A 16,843-nucleotide genomic window follows, 5' to 3' on the forward strand; every position below is an offset into this window, starting at 1 on the left:
ATTTTATCCGTGGGCGCTGCTGGCAGCAGTAACATACGTAAGGTCTGATAACCCTCTTCCTAAGCCTAATATGAACCATGCTCTCTTCTTCTCTGCAGCAATATCATTGGAAATGAAACAAGCCTCCAAGACTTTGGTCCATTTCTCAAAATTACACCCAGAATCTAGCTGGGGTACGTTTCCTACAATTTGAAAAGCCATGCTACCTGTTGCTATTCAGGTGCACTATCTTCTTTTCTCTCACTGTGTATTCTGCACGAGACTTAATCCTTCTGCACGCTAAGAAGTGATCCAGCCCACTGACTATTACTAATTCTTATAATAATAGATTTATACTATTAACCAACATTTCATGTTAATAGTCATTTAACCATATTCCTGCTATGCACACAGATTTACTATTAATAACAGTGACCAATGCATTACATCCAAACAGCCCCGCTTTTACTGTGAAGGAACAGTGACCAATGCATTACATTGAATAGTCCTGCTTTTACTTTGAAGAATTTCACCGGTCCAGCTTGTCAGCCTATGGACTCCAGTGCCTTATCGACCTCTCGAGCTGTCCCCACCGGTACTTTTGCTGCTGGCCTCGCCAGACCTCCACTTTTGCTACTTTAGCTGGCTCCTCCGGGCTTCACCATTACTTTTGCTGCCGCTGGCTCCAAATCGACTACTGCTGCTCTGCTAATTTGCCTGCCCGCTGGCTCCACAGCCCTCACGACCCGGCTGACTCTACTCCCGACCGGGCTGAATTGCTTGAGTGCTGTCCTGCTTCTCTCATGCAGACCCACTCTTTGCTCGGGGCTGGACTTCCTCTCACGTCCGGGCTTTCCCCCTCGGCCAGTCCGCTTCTCTTGCACGGCTGGACCCTCTCTTCTGCTCACGGCCGTCTCTTGCGACCAGGCTTTCTCTGCTCACGGCCGTCTCTTGCGACCGGGCTTTCTCTGCTCACGGCCGTCTCTTGCGACCGGGCTTTCTCTGCTCACGGCCGTCTCTTGCGACCAGGTTTTCTCTGCTCATGGCCGTCTCTTGCGACCGGGCTTTCTCTGCTCACGGCCGTCTCTTGCGACCGGGCTTTTCTTCTCACACGTGGCCGGGCTTTTTTTTTCTCGCTGCTGGTCTGCTTCTCACGCGACTGGGCTGACTCTTCTCCCAGCCGGGCTGACTCCGTTTCGTCGGTGGCTTCACTGGACCTGTCCATGACCTACCCGGTACTAGGCCCTCACTCAACGTCGTTGGCAGCTCCTGGGCCTGGCTGTGGGCTACACAGCCCTGGAAAACGTCTGAAGTCGGTGGCAGCTGCTGGGCCTCTTCTGCCCCTTTGCCTTGGCTACACAGCCCTGGAAAATGTTCCAGGTAAGTTGACACCGTCGCTGTCCTGCTGGTTAGGCTTCCAGCTTTTGGCTGCTTTCTTCCTTACTTACTTACTTACTGCCCCACTTTTTTTCCTTGCTTCCTGTTCCAACCTTTCTTTTCTTTGGCGCCAATCCAAAACCGTTTCTTTTGGCTTGGTGCCGTTCCACTTTGTTTCCAAACACAACCTTATTTTTTTCTGACAGTCCTTCTTCTTTCCTTTTCTGTTCTTTTATCCTCTTCATGCTGTTGTTGTGTGTTTTGGTGTAACAATTCACATAAAACTTATACAAAGACTATACAGCTTGAGGAATTTGACAAAAGGAAAACTCAGTCTAAAATTAGTAACAATCCGAAGGATGACATCTTGCCACGTAGACACAACATAGAGATAGCCTGACAAAACTCGCCGACTTGTACAGCTGATGTTTTAAATGCAGTCCCCGGCATAGAGGGATCTGCAGGCCTCTCTTGTCCCGCTCGCAAACAACTATAACACAACTCCGTATCTACAGTTTGGCGTACCCAGAGAAGCCCAGGGAGCCGTTGGTGAGAGGGGAGGAGTACCTGCGCTGTAAGTATAAAATACACCGCGGGGCTTGTTTCCACAGAGGCCCAGGGAGCCGTTGGTGAGAGGGGAGGAGTACCTGCGCTGTAAGTATAAAATACACCGCGGGGCTTGTTTCCACAGAGGCCCAGGGAGCCGTTGGTGAGAGGGGAGGAGTACCTGCGCTGTAAGTACAAAATACACCGCGGGGCTTGTTTCCACAGAGGCCCAGGGAGCCGTTGGTGAGAGGGGAGGAGTACCTGCGCTGTAAGTATAAAATACACCGCGGGGCTTGTTTCCACAGAGGCCCAGGGAGCCGTTGGTGAGAGGGGAGGAGTACCTGCATACCAAATCGCCAACGTTCCAGAGAAGGAGTCTGGGGGAAGCCTCTGATTGGTTTACATTTTTACATTTCTGCCTTTAGGTTAAGGATTCTGGGAGTTAAGGATTCTGGGAGTTAAGGGTACAGTATTTATTAGTAAAGTTTAACGGATAAAGTTTTGTGTTTTTTTAATATTTAATATAGTTAAATTGGGAGTAGGATATGTCGGTGGAGATTGGCCCCGTGGTTTGCTCAGCCTGCAACATGTGGGAGATCAGGGATATGGTCGGTGTCCCTGGTGACTACGTTTGCAGGAAGTGTGTACAGCTGCAGCTCCTGGCAGACCGCATTGAACGATTGGAGCTGCGGTTGGATTCATACTGGAGCATCCACGACGCTGAGAAAGTCGTGGACAGCACGTACAGTGAGTTGGTCACACCGCAGGTAAAAGGTAAGAGGACAGAAAGGGAACGGGTGGCCAATAGCCAGCAAAGCAGTAGGCAGGTAGTGCAGGAGTCCCCTGCGGTCATCTCCCTCCTAAACAGGTATACCATTTTGGAAACAGTTGAGGGATATTGCTCATCAGGGGAAGGCAGCAGCAGCCAAGTTCATGGCACCATGGGTGGCTCTGTGGCACATGAGGGGGGGGGAAAGAGTGGAAGGGCAATAGTAATAGGGGATTCAATTGTCAGGGGAATAGATAGGCATTTCTGCGGCCGCAAAAGAGACTCCAGGATGGTATGTTGCCTCCCTGGTGCAAGGGTCAGGGATGTCACTGAACGGCTGCAGAACATTCTGGAGGGGGAGGGTGAACAGCCAGTTGTCGTGGTGCATATTGGCACCAACGATATAGGTAAAAAAAGGGATGAGGTCCTACAGGATGAATTTAGGGAGCTAGGAGATAAGCTTAAAAGTAGGACCTCAAAGGTAATAATCTCTGGATTACTACCAGTACCACGGGCCAGTCAGAGCAGAAATAGGAGGATATTGCAGATGAATACGTGGCTTGAAAAATGGTGCAAGGGGGAGGGATTCAAATTTTGAGGGCATTGGAACCAGTTCTGGGGGAGGTGGGACCAGTACAAACAGGACGGTCTGCACCTGGGCTGGAATGGAACCAATGTCCTTGGGGGAGTGTTTGCTAGTGCTTTCGGGGAGGATTTAAACTAATGTGGCAGGGAGATGGGTACAAGAGCAGAGGGGCAGGGGGGTGTAAAATGAAGGTAGAAGCAATAGGTAGCAAGGTGAAAAGTAAAAGTGGCAGGCAGACAAAACCAGGGCAAAAATCAAAAAGGGCCACTTTTCAACATAATTGTATAAGGGGTAAGAGCGTTGTAAAAACAAGCCTGAAGGCTTTGTGTCTCAATGCAAGGAGTATTCGTAATAAGGTGGATGAGTTGAACGTGCAAATAGCCATTAATGATTATGATATAGTTGGGATCACGGAGACATGGCTCCAGGGTGACCAAGGCTGGGAGCTGAACATCCAGGGATATTCAATATTCAGGAGGGATAGAGAGAAAGGAAAAGGAGGTGGGGTAGTATTGCTGGTTGGAGAGGAGATTAACGCAATGGAAAGGAAGGACATTAGTTTGGAGGATGTGGAATCGGTATGGGTAGAGCTGCGAAACAATAAGGGGCAGAAAACGCAGGTGGGTGTTGTGTACAGGCCACCTAACAGTAGTAGTGAAGTTGGAGATGGTATCAAACAGGAAATTAGAAATGCTTGCGACAAAGGCAAAGCAGTTATAATGGGTGACTTCAATCTACATATAGATTGGGTGAATCAAATTGGCAGGGGTGCTGGGGAAGAGGATTTCTTGGAATGTATGCGGGATAGTTATCTAAATCAACATGTAGAGGAACCAACGAGAGAGCTGGCTATTTTAGACTGGGTATTGAGTAATGAGGAAGGGTTAGTTAGTAGTCTTGTTGTGCGTGGCCCCTTGGGCAAGAGTGACCATAATATGGTTGAGTTCTTCATTAGGATGGAGAGTGACATTGTTAATTCAGAAACAATGGTTTTTAACTTAAAGAAAGGTTACTTTGAGGGTATGAGACGTGAATTGGCCAAGATTGACTGGCAATTAATTCTAAAAGGGTTGACGGTGGATATGTAATGGAAGGCATTTAAAGACTGCATGGATGAACTACAAAAATTGTTCATCCCAGTTTGGCAAAATAATAAATCGGGGAAGGTAGTGCATCCATGGATAACAAGGGAAATCAGGGATAGTATCAAAGCAGTACAAACTAGATATAGATATGCCATTTATTGTCACTATACATGTACAGTGAAACTGAAAGCTGCTCGTACTCAGTGCATACATACAATTTTACACAAAAAACAAGAAACAGAAAAACAAAACAGAAGGGAGATGGGGGGGGGGGGGAATAGGTGCACAAATTCTACGGCGCTACATACATATATACATATATACAGATGGAAGTCCGTGTTGGGCGGTGTAGTCAGTGCATGTGTGGATTTGAATTTATGGTAGATATAATTCTCGGGAAGCAGCTATTCCTGAGTCTGTTTGTCCTGGATTTGATGCACCTATAGCGCCTTCCAGAGGGCAGCAGGTCGAACAGTCCAAACGCAGGATGGGGAGCTGTCTTTGGTGATCTTCTTTGCCCTGCTAAGGCAGCGGGAGGTGTAGATGTCCATCAGGGAGGGGAGAGGGCAACCAATGATCCTCTGCGCTGTCCTGGTTACCCTCTGAAGCCTCTCCCTGTCTGCCATGGTGCAGCTGCCATACCATGCTGTAATGCAGTATGTCAGCAGGCTCTCGATGGACGAGCGGTAGAAGGTCATCAGCAGGTTAGAGTCCAGGTTGTGCTTCCTGAGGACCCTCAGGAAGGGCAGCCGCTGCTGAGCCTTCTTGATGACCGCCGTCGTGTTGTCCGTCCAGGAGATGTCAGCAGCGATATGGACGCCGAGAAACCGGAAGGTGTTGACCCTCTCCACACACTCGCCGTTAATGTGTAGGGGGACTAAGTCGGTGCTGTGCCTCCTGAAGTCGACAATGAGCTCTTTTGTTTTCCTGGTGTTCAGAGCCAGATTGTTTTCTGAGCACCAGGTTGTCAACTTCAGGACTTCCTCTCTGTAGGCTGCCTCGTCTCCCTTTGAAATAAGTCCGACCACAGTAGTGTCGTCAGCAAATTTGACGATGCGGTTTTTGTTGTGGGCCGGACTACAGTCGTAGGTGTAGAGACAGTATAAGAGGGGGCTTAGCACACAGCCCTGTGGGGAACCGGTACTCAACCTGCGAGTGGAGGAGAGGTGGGGGCCGAGTCTCACAGTCTGGGGCCGGTTTGTGAGGAAATCCTTAATCCAGGCACATGTGACAGTGGGGAGGCCGAGAGTGACCAGTTTACCAATGAGGATGTCCGGGATGATTGTATTAAAGGCTGAACTAAAATCCACAAAGAGCATCCGGACGTAGCTCTGCCCCTGCTCCAGATGGCTCAGCACAGAGTGGAGAGCTACGGTGATGGCGTCTTCTATGGATCTGTTTTGGCGATAAGCGAATTGGTGGGGGTCGAAGTCTGGTGGTAGATAGTCCTTGATGTGCTGGAGGACCAATCTCTCGAAGCACTTCGTGATTACCGGAGTGAGGGCAACAGGACGGTAGTCATTAAGGCTGGTGATGGGAGACTTCTTCGGCACAGGGACGATTGTGGCTGAACTAGCCAGAAAAAGCAGCATACCGGAGGACTGGGAGAAATTCAGAGACCAGCAGAGGAGGACGAAGGGCTAATTAGGAAAGGAAAAATGGATTATGAAAGAAAACTGGCAGGGAACATAAAAACTGACTGCAAAAGTTTTTATAGATATGTGAAAAGAAAGAGATTAGTTAAAACAAATGTAGGTCCCTTGCAGTCAGAAACAGGTGAGTTGATCATGGGGAACCAGGATATGGCGGACCAATTGAATAACTGCTTTGGTTCAGTCTTCACCAAGGAAGACATAAATGATCTGCCGGAAATAGCAGGGGCCCGCGGGTCAAAGGAGTTGGAGGAATGAGTGAAATCCAGGTTAGTCGGGAAGTGGTGTTGGGTAAATTGAATGGATTAAAGCCCGATAAATCCCCAGGGCCAGATAGGCTGCATCCCAGAGTACTTAAGGAAGTAGCTCCAGAAATAGTGGATGCATTAGTAATAATCTTTCAAAACTCTTTAGATTCTGGAGTAGTTCCTGAGGATTGGCGGGTAGCAAACGTAACCCCACTTTTTAAGAAGGGAGGGAGAGAGGAAACGGGGAATTACAGACCAGTTAGTCTAACATCGGTAGTGGGGAAACTGCTAGAGTCAGTTATTAAAGATGGGATAGCAGCAAATTTGAAAAGTGGTTAAATCATTGGACAAAGTCAGCACGGATTTACGAAAGGTAAATCATGTCTGACGAATCTTATAGACTTTTTCGAGGATGTAACTAGTAGCGTGGATAGGGGAGAACCAGTGGATGTGATGTATCTGGACTTCCAGAAGGCTTTCGACAAGGTGGCCGATTGGGAAAGGGGGAGATGCAGCGAGACCTGGGTGTCATGGTACACCAGTCATTGAAGGTAGGCATGCAGGTGCAGCAGGCAGTAAAGAAAGCGAATGGTATGTTGGCTTTCATAGCAAGAGGATTTGAGTATAGGAGCAGGGAGGTTCTACTGCAGTTGTACAGGGTCTTGGTGAGACAACACCTGGAGTATTGCGTGCAGTTTTGGTCTCCAAATCTGAGGAAGGACATTATTGTCATAGAGGGAGTGCAGAGAAGGTTCACCAGACTGATTCCTGGGATGTCAGGACTGTCTTATGAAGAAAGACTGGATAGACTTGGTTTATACTCTCTAGAATTTAGGAGATTGAGAGGGGATCTTATAGAAACTTACAAAATTCTTTAGGGGTTGGACAGGCTAGATGCAGGAAGATTGTTCCCGATGTTGGGGAAGTCCAGGACAAGGGGTCACAGCTTAAGGATAAGGGGGAAATCCTTTAAAACCGAGATGAGGAGAACTTTTTTCACACAGAGAGTGGTGAATCTCTGGAACTCTCTGCCACAGAGGGTAGTTGAGGCCAGTTCATTGGCTATATTTAAGAGGGAGTTAGATGTGGCCCTTGTGGCCAAGGGGATCAGAGGGTATGGAGAGAAGGCAGGTATGGGATATTGAGTTGGATGATCAGCCATGATCATATTGAATGGCGGTGCAGGCTCGAAGGGCCGAATGGCCTACTCCTGCACCTAATTTCTATGTTTCTATGTTTCTAAACTGTTAAACAATCCTGTGTGTTGCAAAACAGTCCTGTGGGTGAGTTCACAAACTCTATCCCATCCTCGTCACCAATTGTAGTGTATTTTGGGTACTTGGAACTGACTCAAAAGAACTCTCAGATACAGGAGTAAACTAACCAACTTCTTTATTGTAGGACACCACCACGAGTCTCCTCTAGTGCATGTGTCCCCTCGCACAAGACATAACATATGCTAATTACATTATATACATTACACCCGTAATAAATTCCTTTCTGTCTTCAAGGGTCGAACTTGGGTCTTAACTATTATTTTCCTCTTTGCATACCTAAAGAAGCTTTTACTATCCTCCTTTATATTCTTGGCTAGCTTACCTTCGTACCTCATCTTTATCTCCCCGTGTTGCCTTTTTAGTTATCTTCTGTTGCTCTTTAAAAGTTTCCCAATCCTAGGGCTTCCCGTTCAACTTTGCTATGTTATACTTCTCTTTTATTTTTATACTGTCCTTGACTTCCCTTGTCAGCCACAGTCGCCCCTTGGAATCTTTCTTCTTCTTTGGAATTAACTGATCCTGCACCTTCCGTATTATTCCCAGTAATACATGCCATTGTTGTTCCACTGTCATTCCTGCTAGGGTCTCATTCCACAAAACTTTGGCCAGCTCCTCCCTCATGGCACCATGGTCTCCTTTGCTCAACTGTAATACTGACACTTCCGATTTTCCCTTCTCCCTCAAATTGTAGATTACAACTCTCTTATTATGGTCACTACCTCATAATGGCTCCTTTGCCTTGAATTCCCTTAGCAAATCTGATTCATTACGCTACACTAAACCCAGAATTGCCTTCTCCCTGGTAGGCTCCAGTACAAGCTGCTCTAATAATCTATCTCGGAGGCACTCCACAAACTCCCTTTCTTGGGGTCCAGTAACCTGATTTTTCCAGTCTACCTTCATGTTGAAATATCCCATACCAACCGCAGTATTACCTTTACAACAGGCCAATTTTCACTCTTGATTCACTCTTGAACTTGCACCCTATATCCAGGCTACTTTTTGGGGGCCTGAAGATAGCTCCCATTGTTATTTTTACCCTTACAATTCCTGTTCTATCCATACTGACTCTACGTTGGAGGTGTCAAAGATCCCGTGGGAGGTGGGAAAAATGTTGGGAGTTTATGTGCTGTTTGCGACAGCTGATGGGGAGAAAGGTGAGGACTGTCCCTGTTGTGACTGGAGGGGGGGGAGGGGTTGGTGAGCAAGAGCAGAGCTGCAGGATATCGAAGAGTCACGTGTGACGGCCTCATCGATGATGAAAGAGTGGAATCCCCATTCCCTAAAGAATGACAAAATTTCTGATGTCATAGTATGGAACACCTTATCTTGGGCACAGATGGAGGAATTGGGAGGAGGGGATAGAATCTTTGCAGCAGGCAGGGTGGGAAGAAATGTACTCTAGGTAGCTGTGGAAGTTGGCAGGTTTATCATAGTTGGCAGGTTTATCATAGTTGTCAGTCCCTTGTGATGGGGGCAGTGAGATCTAGAAACGGTAGGGAGATTGTCTAGATGAATTTGAGTGCAGGATGGAAATTACTTGAGAAGTTGATGAAGTCAGTGAGTTCTACATGGGTGCAGGAGGTAGCACTGATGCAGTCGTCGATGTAGCGGAGGTAGAGGTCAGGGATAGGGCCAGTGGATGCCAGGAACAGTGATTGTTCGACATATTGAGCCTGTCCTACAGTCGATTTTTTAGGCGACTACAGGCGACTGGGCTGTCGCCACATGGTCGCCGGGGTGTCGCCTGTATGGTTGTGAGTCGCCCAAAGAGTCATAGCATCTTCCTGGTTGCTGCTGGATTTTCAACATGTTGAAACATTTTCGATGACAGTGGCGACCGTGGGTTTGACGCCAATGAGCGAAGCTTGACGTAGGTGCTGTCATAGGTTGTCACCACGTTAACGTAGGTTGTTGCCAGGTGACGTAGGTTGTCGCCGGTGCCGACTTCCATTGTCGTATTCACCGGCAGTCCCCTAAGTGGGACAGGCCCATTAGTCCGGTTGCGGGTTTTTCGGCGACCTGCTACAACTATGAAAGTCGCATAAAATCGCCTAAGTGGTACAGGCCACTCATAGCTGGGGCCCATAGATACGCCTTGGTTTTGGAGGTAGTGGGAGGAGACACCTTTATCATCTTACTTTTTCACATATCTATCTTTCATTCATTTGTTCTATACATCTATATTACTAAAAATAAGATCTTGACCACTTCCTGCTTTTCTGTTTAATGACTTTAGAAAAAACGCTGCCACATATGGCTGTTATTTTTGGTCAGCTTACTCAGAGTCTCCCTCCGCTGCCCAGGACAAGAGGATTTTTCCCATCGATGAAACATAAAAGAGTTATTAATGTTTTTAAAATGTTGACATTCTCTCTGCTGCCACTGCTGGTGGGAGGGGGGAGGGACTATAAAACCTGGAAGTGTTGTACCTTAGTCAGTCTCTGCAAGATGGGAGAAGTGAGAGGGTCACATCTCTTAGTCTGAGCTGTGAATAATGCTGAACACATGTCTACTAAACTGTGAGTGTGGTTTTAATGACCTTGAGTGCCCTTAATGCGGTTTGAAAATGAAAATGTGGTTGGTTTGAAGTAAAAGCACTGCAAATGGTTGGTGGGGGTTTGCGTTGAAGTAAAAGCACTGCAAATGGTTGGTGGGTGTTCGGGTTGAAGTAAAAGCACTGCAAATGGCTTGTGGGGGTTTGGGTTGAAATAAAAGCACTGCAAATGGTTGGTGGGGGTTTGGGTTGAAGTAAAAGCATTGCAAATGGTTGGTGGTCTAAACTTGACAACTTCCTGTTTGCACTGTATATTGATTTTAGATAAAACGCTACCACTTACAGCTGTGATTTTTGGCCATCTTACTCGGTCCCCCTCGGCTCATCAGATGCAGAGGATTCTTCCCATCAGTGAAAAATAAAAGTGTTATCAGTGTTTAAAAAATGATGAGAATCTCTCTCCTGTCAATCAGGTCATGAAGGCCACACCTTTTCCAGTGGGAGGGATTATAAAACCCAGAAGTGTGGGTGTGGCTCGGTCTCTGCATGATGGGGGAGGGAGAGGGAGAGGTCGAGGTCGAGGTCAAGGTCACGACTGTCTGATCTGTGAATCAACTGAACACACTGAATGTCTACTGAACTGTGAGTGTGGTGTTTTGTGTGGTTTTATAGTGGTTTCATCCTGCTTGAAATGGTATCCATTTGAATGTGGTGGCCTTGCACCCTGCAAGAAATGGTATGAAACTGCATTTGAATGTGGTAGCCTTACACCCTGCTTGAAATGGTATGAAGGTACACAAAAATGCTGGAGAAACTCAGCGGGTGCAGCAGTATTTATGGAGCAAAGGCCGAAATCCTTCTTCAGACGGTATGAAACTGGTATTGAAATGATATGAAACTGCACTTGAATTTGGTGGCCTTGCACCCTGCTTGAAGTGGTCAGAAACTGCACTTGAATTCGGTGGCCTTGCACCCTGCTGAAGTGGTAGGAAACTGTACCTGAATTTGGTGGCCTTGCACCCTGCTTGAAATAGCAATGTTACAAAATTTTGAGATTTAAAAAATCAAGTCTGCAATTCATCCCATCAGATAAAGCATAAAACGACGTTTAATTTGACACCTAATTCACTTTCATATCTCAAGTATTTAAAAAGTTATGGCCATTTTCATACTCTGAAATTAGCATCTTGTTCCCTATTGATTTTCTATGGACATAACAAAAAAGCTGTGATCGTGGACAGTCAAAAGCCCAAAACTTTCTTAAAAATTAAGAGAACTGAATGAAATTTACAGTTATCATAGATTGAAGCATTCTGAAACAAATATAAAACAATCTTACTTGGATGACCTGAAATTAAAGCATATAATTAGTTAGTTACCTAATTGTAGCTAATTACAAAATTGGCCATTGTGACGGAAATAGTAATAAACAACCAGGCTGCATTGAAAATTCAAAAATGTGATATTCTCAAGATCAGAACTTTAATATTATTGTATAATATGCTGTAAGTCCGTTATGGATAGGTAAATAATTTACAATTTCTAGCAAAACACCGTCTTTATGGAGAAGATCAGCTGCTAGCTGGTACATTGCAATATCATAATCCGTAGCATCATCATCATCTTCAGATTACAACCAATATGCAATTCTGTACACGTTGTTTTTCCTCAACCTTTCAATTTTGGCATTGTAAACTACACGTTTTTGATCTTCAAACCACGCATGGCATGCCTTTCTGCCCATTACTTTCCCATTAAGAATGTCCTGTAGATCATCACATTTGGAGTAGTTCAAATTCGGATAATCTCTGCGAATGCTGTTTAAATCAGTCTCTTTCAATTTTTTTCCTATTTTTTTCCTCCCTTTCGTGTCTCGAGCATGCTCCTTGCCTTTCCGTCGCATGATGATTTCTGCTCTCCTTCTGTTTTTCTTCCGTGTGTTCCTCTGCACTCTCCCCCATGTCACTGCCTTTACAGAGCACCTCCGCCCTACGATGCTCCTCAAGATTATCAAGGTAATTGACTGTTTTATTCTTGACTGATGCAGTCTCCTCCTTCAGTTTCTCAGTTACATCAAGTTCAAAGTATTTACTATACTGCCTCTCCAACACAGTGATGACAGCTTGAAGACAGCTCCTCATCTTTGAACTGAACTGTGGATGTATTGGTAGCTCCCAAAGCTTTTTCAATGTGGCATCAAGATGTACCTCCTCACCGAAGAAATCTTCCCTTGCCAATATCAATTTCTCTGGATTTTCTGTGGCTTCCTTTAGAGCAGCAATCACCCCTTTAACCACTTTGATGCCATCAACATGGTTGATCTGATTCTGGCTTGAAGTGTAGAAGCGCTTCATCCAAGGCCCAGTCAGATATTTGCCAAGTATGCCCAATATCTGAAGTTCTACTTTTGCTTCAGCCTGGGTGAAGTCATGGAGGATGGCACTTTTCAACGCCCCACAGGATGTTCCGCTATTCAGTAGTGCAACAAAGTCATCATAATATTCTATTAGCTTGCCACTAATATGAAACCGTATGTGCAATCCGTTGCCACGGTACCGTGGGAGGACACCTCGGAGGATGTTCCTGTCATCTAAAAATGCGACAAATCCTTTTGGGTTCCCTTTTCCGTTTTTATAACGAAGCTTGCTCATCTGCAGAATGGCATTTACTGCTAGACAGTCTTTCCCAAACAAGAATTGTCCTCCGGATTGTTTCTGCATTTTTAGGGCTGAGCGAACGGATGTAGCAATGGAGTCAAGAGGATGTAAGTGGCAGTACAGCTCGTTCAAATATTTACCCCACTCACTATTCACAATTCTAATAGCAGCATGATTTGCTGCACACTCATTGTGTTTGAAATGTTGGCGATTATATTTTGTCTGGTTTCTTGATCATTTGCTTGCTGATTGAAATATGTGTAGGTTTTACACAAATTGTCAATTGTTTCACAAATATGTTGTGCATGGTCCTCAGCAGTCCCACCAGCCAATTCCTCGACTGCTGCAGAGAGACATTTGTTTGTGGTGGTGAAATGAACGCTGTTAATGTGGGTATCTCCCTGGGTGGTTGCGTCAAAACCCACAGTCAAACCCTTTGTTTGCAAGGAGCATCTCTGCTGTTTGCAACTCAGCAATAGCCCCCAATTCTCGGGCCATAACTTCAATTGCACTGCGTTGAGGAACATAATCCAGATGAAGTCCACTCCGCTTGTAGAACTGACTTATCAGGATTGGAATGTTTGCTGTGGGAGTTTTGTTTACAATACAGTCAAACACATGCATCCTTATTGTTGAGGAGTAAGTTTTCTGGCCCACCTTTGCCTTGACAATACTGGCAGCCTGCAGAGTTTTGATTGTTTCTTTGAGCACAAGAGCGTCTCACATCCTCTTCCCTGTCCTTTAAATTTTCTTGACATTTTCTGAGCTGTTGAATTGAAACAATTTTCCTCTTTTTCGTACTGCCACGAAACATCAGCAATTGTCTGTGCTTTTTTAAGTTTCAAAAACTTGGTGATAAAGAGCTCTCGTGCCAAAGTATTATCATGTAATTTGGTTTTGAGTTCCTGAATCTTTCTGTCCTTTAAATCTATTTGATTTTGCTTTCTCTTTAAGGCTTGATTAACTATACGTTTGGGAGTGTTCAACCGTGCCCTAAGTTCACTGATCTTTGTGTGATACTTTGTTGAAAGAGCAGTCCTGGATTCGGACACAAACTTTAGTTTTTTCTTCAATTTCTGTTCCCCTGGTGAAAGACAGAAATTCTGTGCTACATCTTATTGAAGCACCAGATGTCGATGGCATTGGTTCAGGTGAGGCAGCAGCTGTCGTTGGCATTGGTAGATTCAGTGGAGGATGCAGATTATGACTGTCATCGCCCATGTCCTCAGTGTCTTGAAATATGGGCACTTGGCTTTCAGCAGATGTCAAGGATTCAGGATCTTGAGCACCAGGCGGTGGAATGTCATCAAAAGAAATGTGTTGACTGCCTTTTTGAAGTTTAAAAGTTTCATCACAAATTTCCATAAATGTTCCAAATTCCTTGGGATTGGTGAGTTTTTTAAACATAAGCAAAGTCCGGTTAACGAGAGCCTGCACTCTTAACTTAACGGCAGCACATGAATAGACTTCTGCATCCGACAAAGAGAAATGTGAACTCAGCGATTTCTCTGTTTCAGGCAGACTTTTTCCAAATGAGGTAAACAAGTACGAGATGTGTCCATTTTTAAGATCCCTCATAGACTCGGGCATGACAAAGAAATTCACTTCAAGATGAACTCTAGCTATGCCTGGCTGGGCTTTTGGATTGACAATTTTGCATTTCTTCTTTGGAGACATCTGTAGAATGACAAATTTAACGCTAAAACAAATAGTAAATACTCAAAAAGGAAATTATGTTTCATCAAAATTCAATTACTAGATCAAAACATCTATCCATTTCTTAAGGAAAGATTAAAAATTTTAAATAGCCTAAGTGTCCAAAGAACATTCACAAAGAATTCACAATAAAACATGATTTTAAAATCTCATTGACATTAATTTATAGGCCAAATGGAAGGAATTTAGTGTTCAATTGCTGTAAATTAATGGCCATTTAAATCGGCTTTCGAGTGGGATCCTGTGGAACGCGCCGGTTTAGAACGTTCCCATTGCGGTAGATTTGTACCCCAAATGCCCAGAAAAATACTGCGGGATTTAATGGTGCCCCAAATTAGCTACTCGCAACATAAAACTTTGTATAAAGGGATCTTAAGAAGCCCTTTTTAATGTAAAAATAAACAACCTACCTTCCGTTGTCCCCTGTATAAGATCCGGCCCGTTGTCGGCGGTCGCGGGTTTAGAGGTTAATTTTTAACCTACTATAATAATTAAATAAACCCTTAAAAGTAAAAATAGCTCCAGCGAACAAACCTCCAAGCGATTTTTCGTCAGCAACTAAATAGGCTGAACAACCTCGATTTGAACAGCCTAGGGAAAATCGCGTTTCAAACTCGCCCCCCTCTAAACAGCGTCAAAATCGCACACACAGGCTGGGACAGGTCTGCAGCGACGCTTAAGGTAGGTTTTGCAACATACCTACTTGAAATGGTAGGAAAATGGAATTGAATTTGGTGGCCTTGCACCCTGTTTGTACTGGAATTTCAATGAATAGCCGTGAGTCAGCTGCCAGCCCACCAGCCGTGAGGGAGCTGCCAGCACATTAGGCTTGAGAAACTGAGCTGCCACCCCAAGAATCCATTTGGCCTACAATGTCCATACTAGCCCTCTGGAGACCAGTCACTTCAGCCCACCCATACCAGAGTTCCAGAAAGCCCCCACCCCCCACTGGCCACCAATATTGGAATTGGTGGGGAGGTGGAATATTGCATTGGGGACCAGCCCACCCGTGTGAACACGGGACCCAACGGGTCCCACTTAGTCCTAGTATATAATATATATATATCATTTCCCTCCCTGACGTCATCCATTCCTTCTCTCCAGTCGTTGAGTCAGTTGTGCCCAAAGATCCTCGAGCGCCGCGAGTCAATGAGAGCCAAGACGCCACAGCATTGGTGCGTGAACACGACGTCGTTCCCGCCCACCGACAGGTAAAAGCAAAGCGGGAAAGCTGCTGCTTCTGCGCTATTTGTCGTTGCTGCCGCCGCTCGCAGCTGATCCGTGTTCCGCACCAACTCCGCTGTGAAGCGGTTCTCCCGCCATCAGCGCCTCGTCTCCCCGCTGCAGCTCCTCTATAATCTTTGCTCTCCATCCCCTAGAGGTAGCAGTGTTACAAAATTTTGAGATTTATCCCATCAGATAAAGCATAAAAATAAATTTAATTTGACACCTAATTCACTTTCATATCTCAAGTATTTAAAAAGTTATGGCCATTTTCATACTTGGAAATTAGCATCTTGTCCATTGATTTTCTATGGACATAACAAAAAAGCTGTGATCGTGGACAGTCAAAAGCCCATAACTTTCTTAAAAATTAAGAGAATTGAATGAAATTATCCGTTATCATAGATTGAAAGCATTCTGAAACAAATATAAAATAATCTTACTTCGATGACCTGGAATTAAAGCATATAATTAGTTAGTTACCCAATTGTAGCTAATTCCAAACTTCAATTACTAGATCTAAACATCTATCCATTTCTTAATAAATGATTAACATTTTTAAATAGCCTAGGTGTCCAAATAATATTCACAAATAATTCACAATAAAACATGATTTTTAAATCTCATTGACATTAATTTATAGGCCAAATGGAAGGAATTTAGTGTTCAATTGCTGTAAATTAATGTCCATTTAAATCAGCTTTCCAGTGGGATCCTGTGAACGCACTGGTTTAGAACGTTCACATTGCGGTAGATTTGTGCCCTCAAATGCCCAGAAAAATACTGCGGGATATAATGGGCCCAAAATTAGCTACTCGTAACTTTAAACTTTGTATAAAGGGATCTTAAGAAGCCCTTTTTAACGTAAAAATAAACAGCCTACCTTCTGTTTTCGCCTGTATGAGATCTGGCCCGTTGTCGACGGTCGAGGGTTTAGCAGTTAATTTTTAACCTACTATAACAATTAAATAAAGCCCTTAAAACTAATAATAGCTCAAGCGAGGGAATCTTCCAGCGATTTTCCGTTGATAATTAACTAGGCTGAAAAACCTCGATTTGAACAGCCTAGGGAAAATTGCGTTTTAAACCCACCCTAAACGGCGCCAAAACGTGCACACGGGCTGGGACAGATTTTCAGCGACCTTCAGGTATGTTTTACAACATACCTACTAGAGGACATAGGTTCAAGGCGATAGTCCGTGGGCCTACCCTGTGCCCCCCCCCCCCCCA

The 16,843-nt window shown here is 44.9% G+C and overlaps 1 pseudogene; it reads left to right on the top strand.

Annotated features, from left to right (window-relative positions):
• Positions 1-911: 911 nt before the first annotated feature.
• LOC129711748 (tumor necrosis factor receptor superfamily member 5-like) overlaps positions 912-16,843 on the top strand; it is a 52,090-nt pseudogene continuing 36,158 nt past the window's right edge.

The sequence above is a fragment of the Leucoraja erinacea genome, chromosome 30 (assembly GCF_028641065.1).
Source record: "Leucoraja erinacea ecotype New England chromosome 30, Leri_hhj_1, whole genome shotgun sequence".
Classification (NCBI taxonomy): Eukaryota; Metazoa; Chordata; class Chondrichthyes; order Rajiformes; family Rajidae; genus Leucoraja; species Leucoraja erinaceus.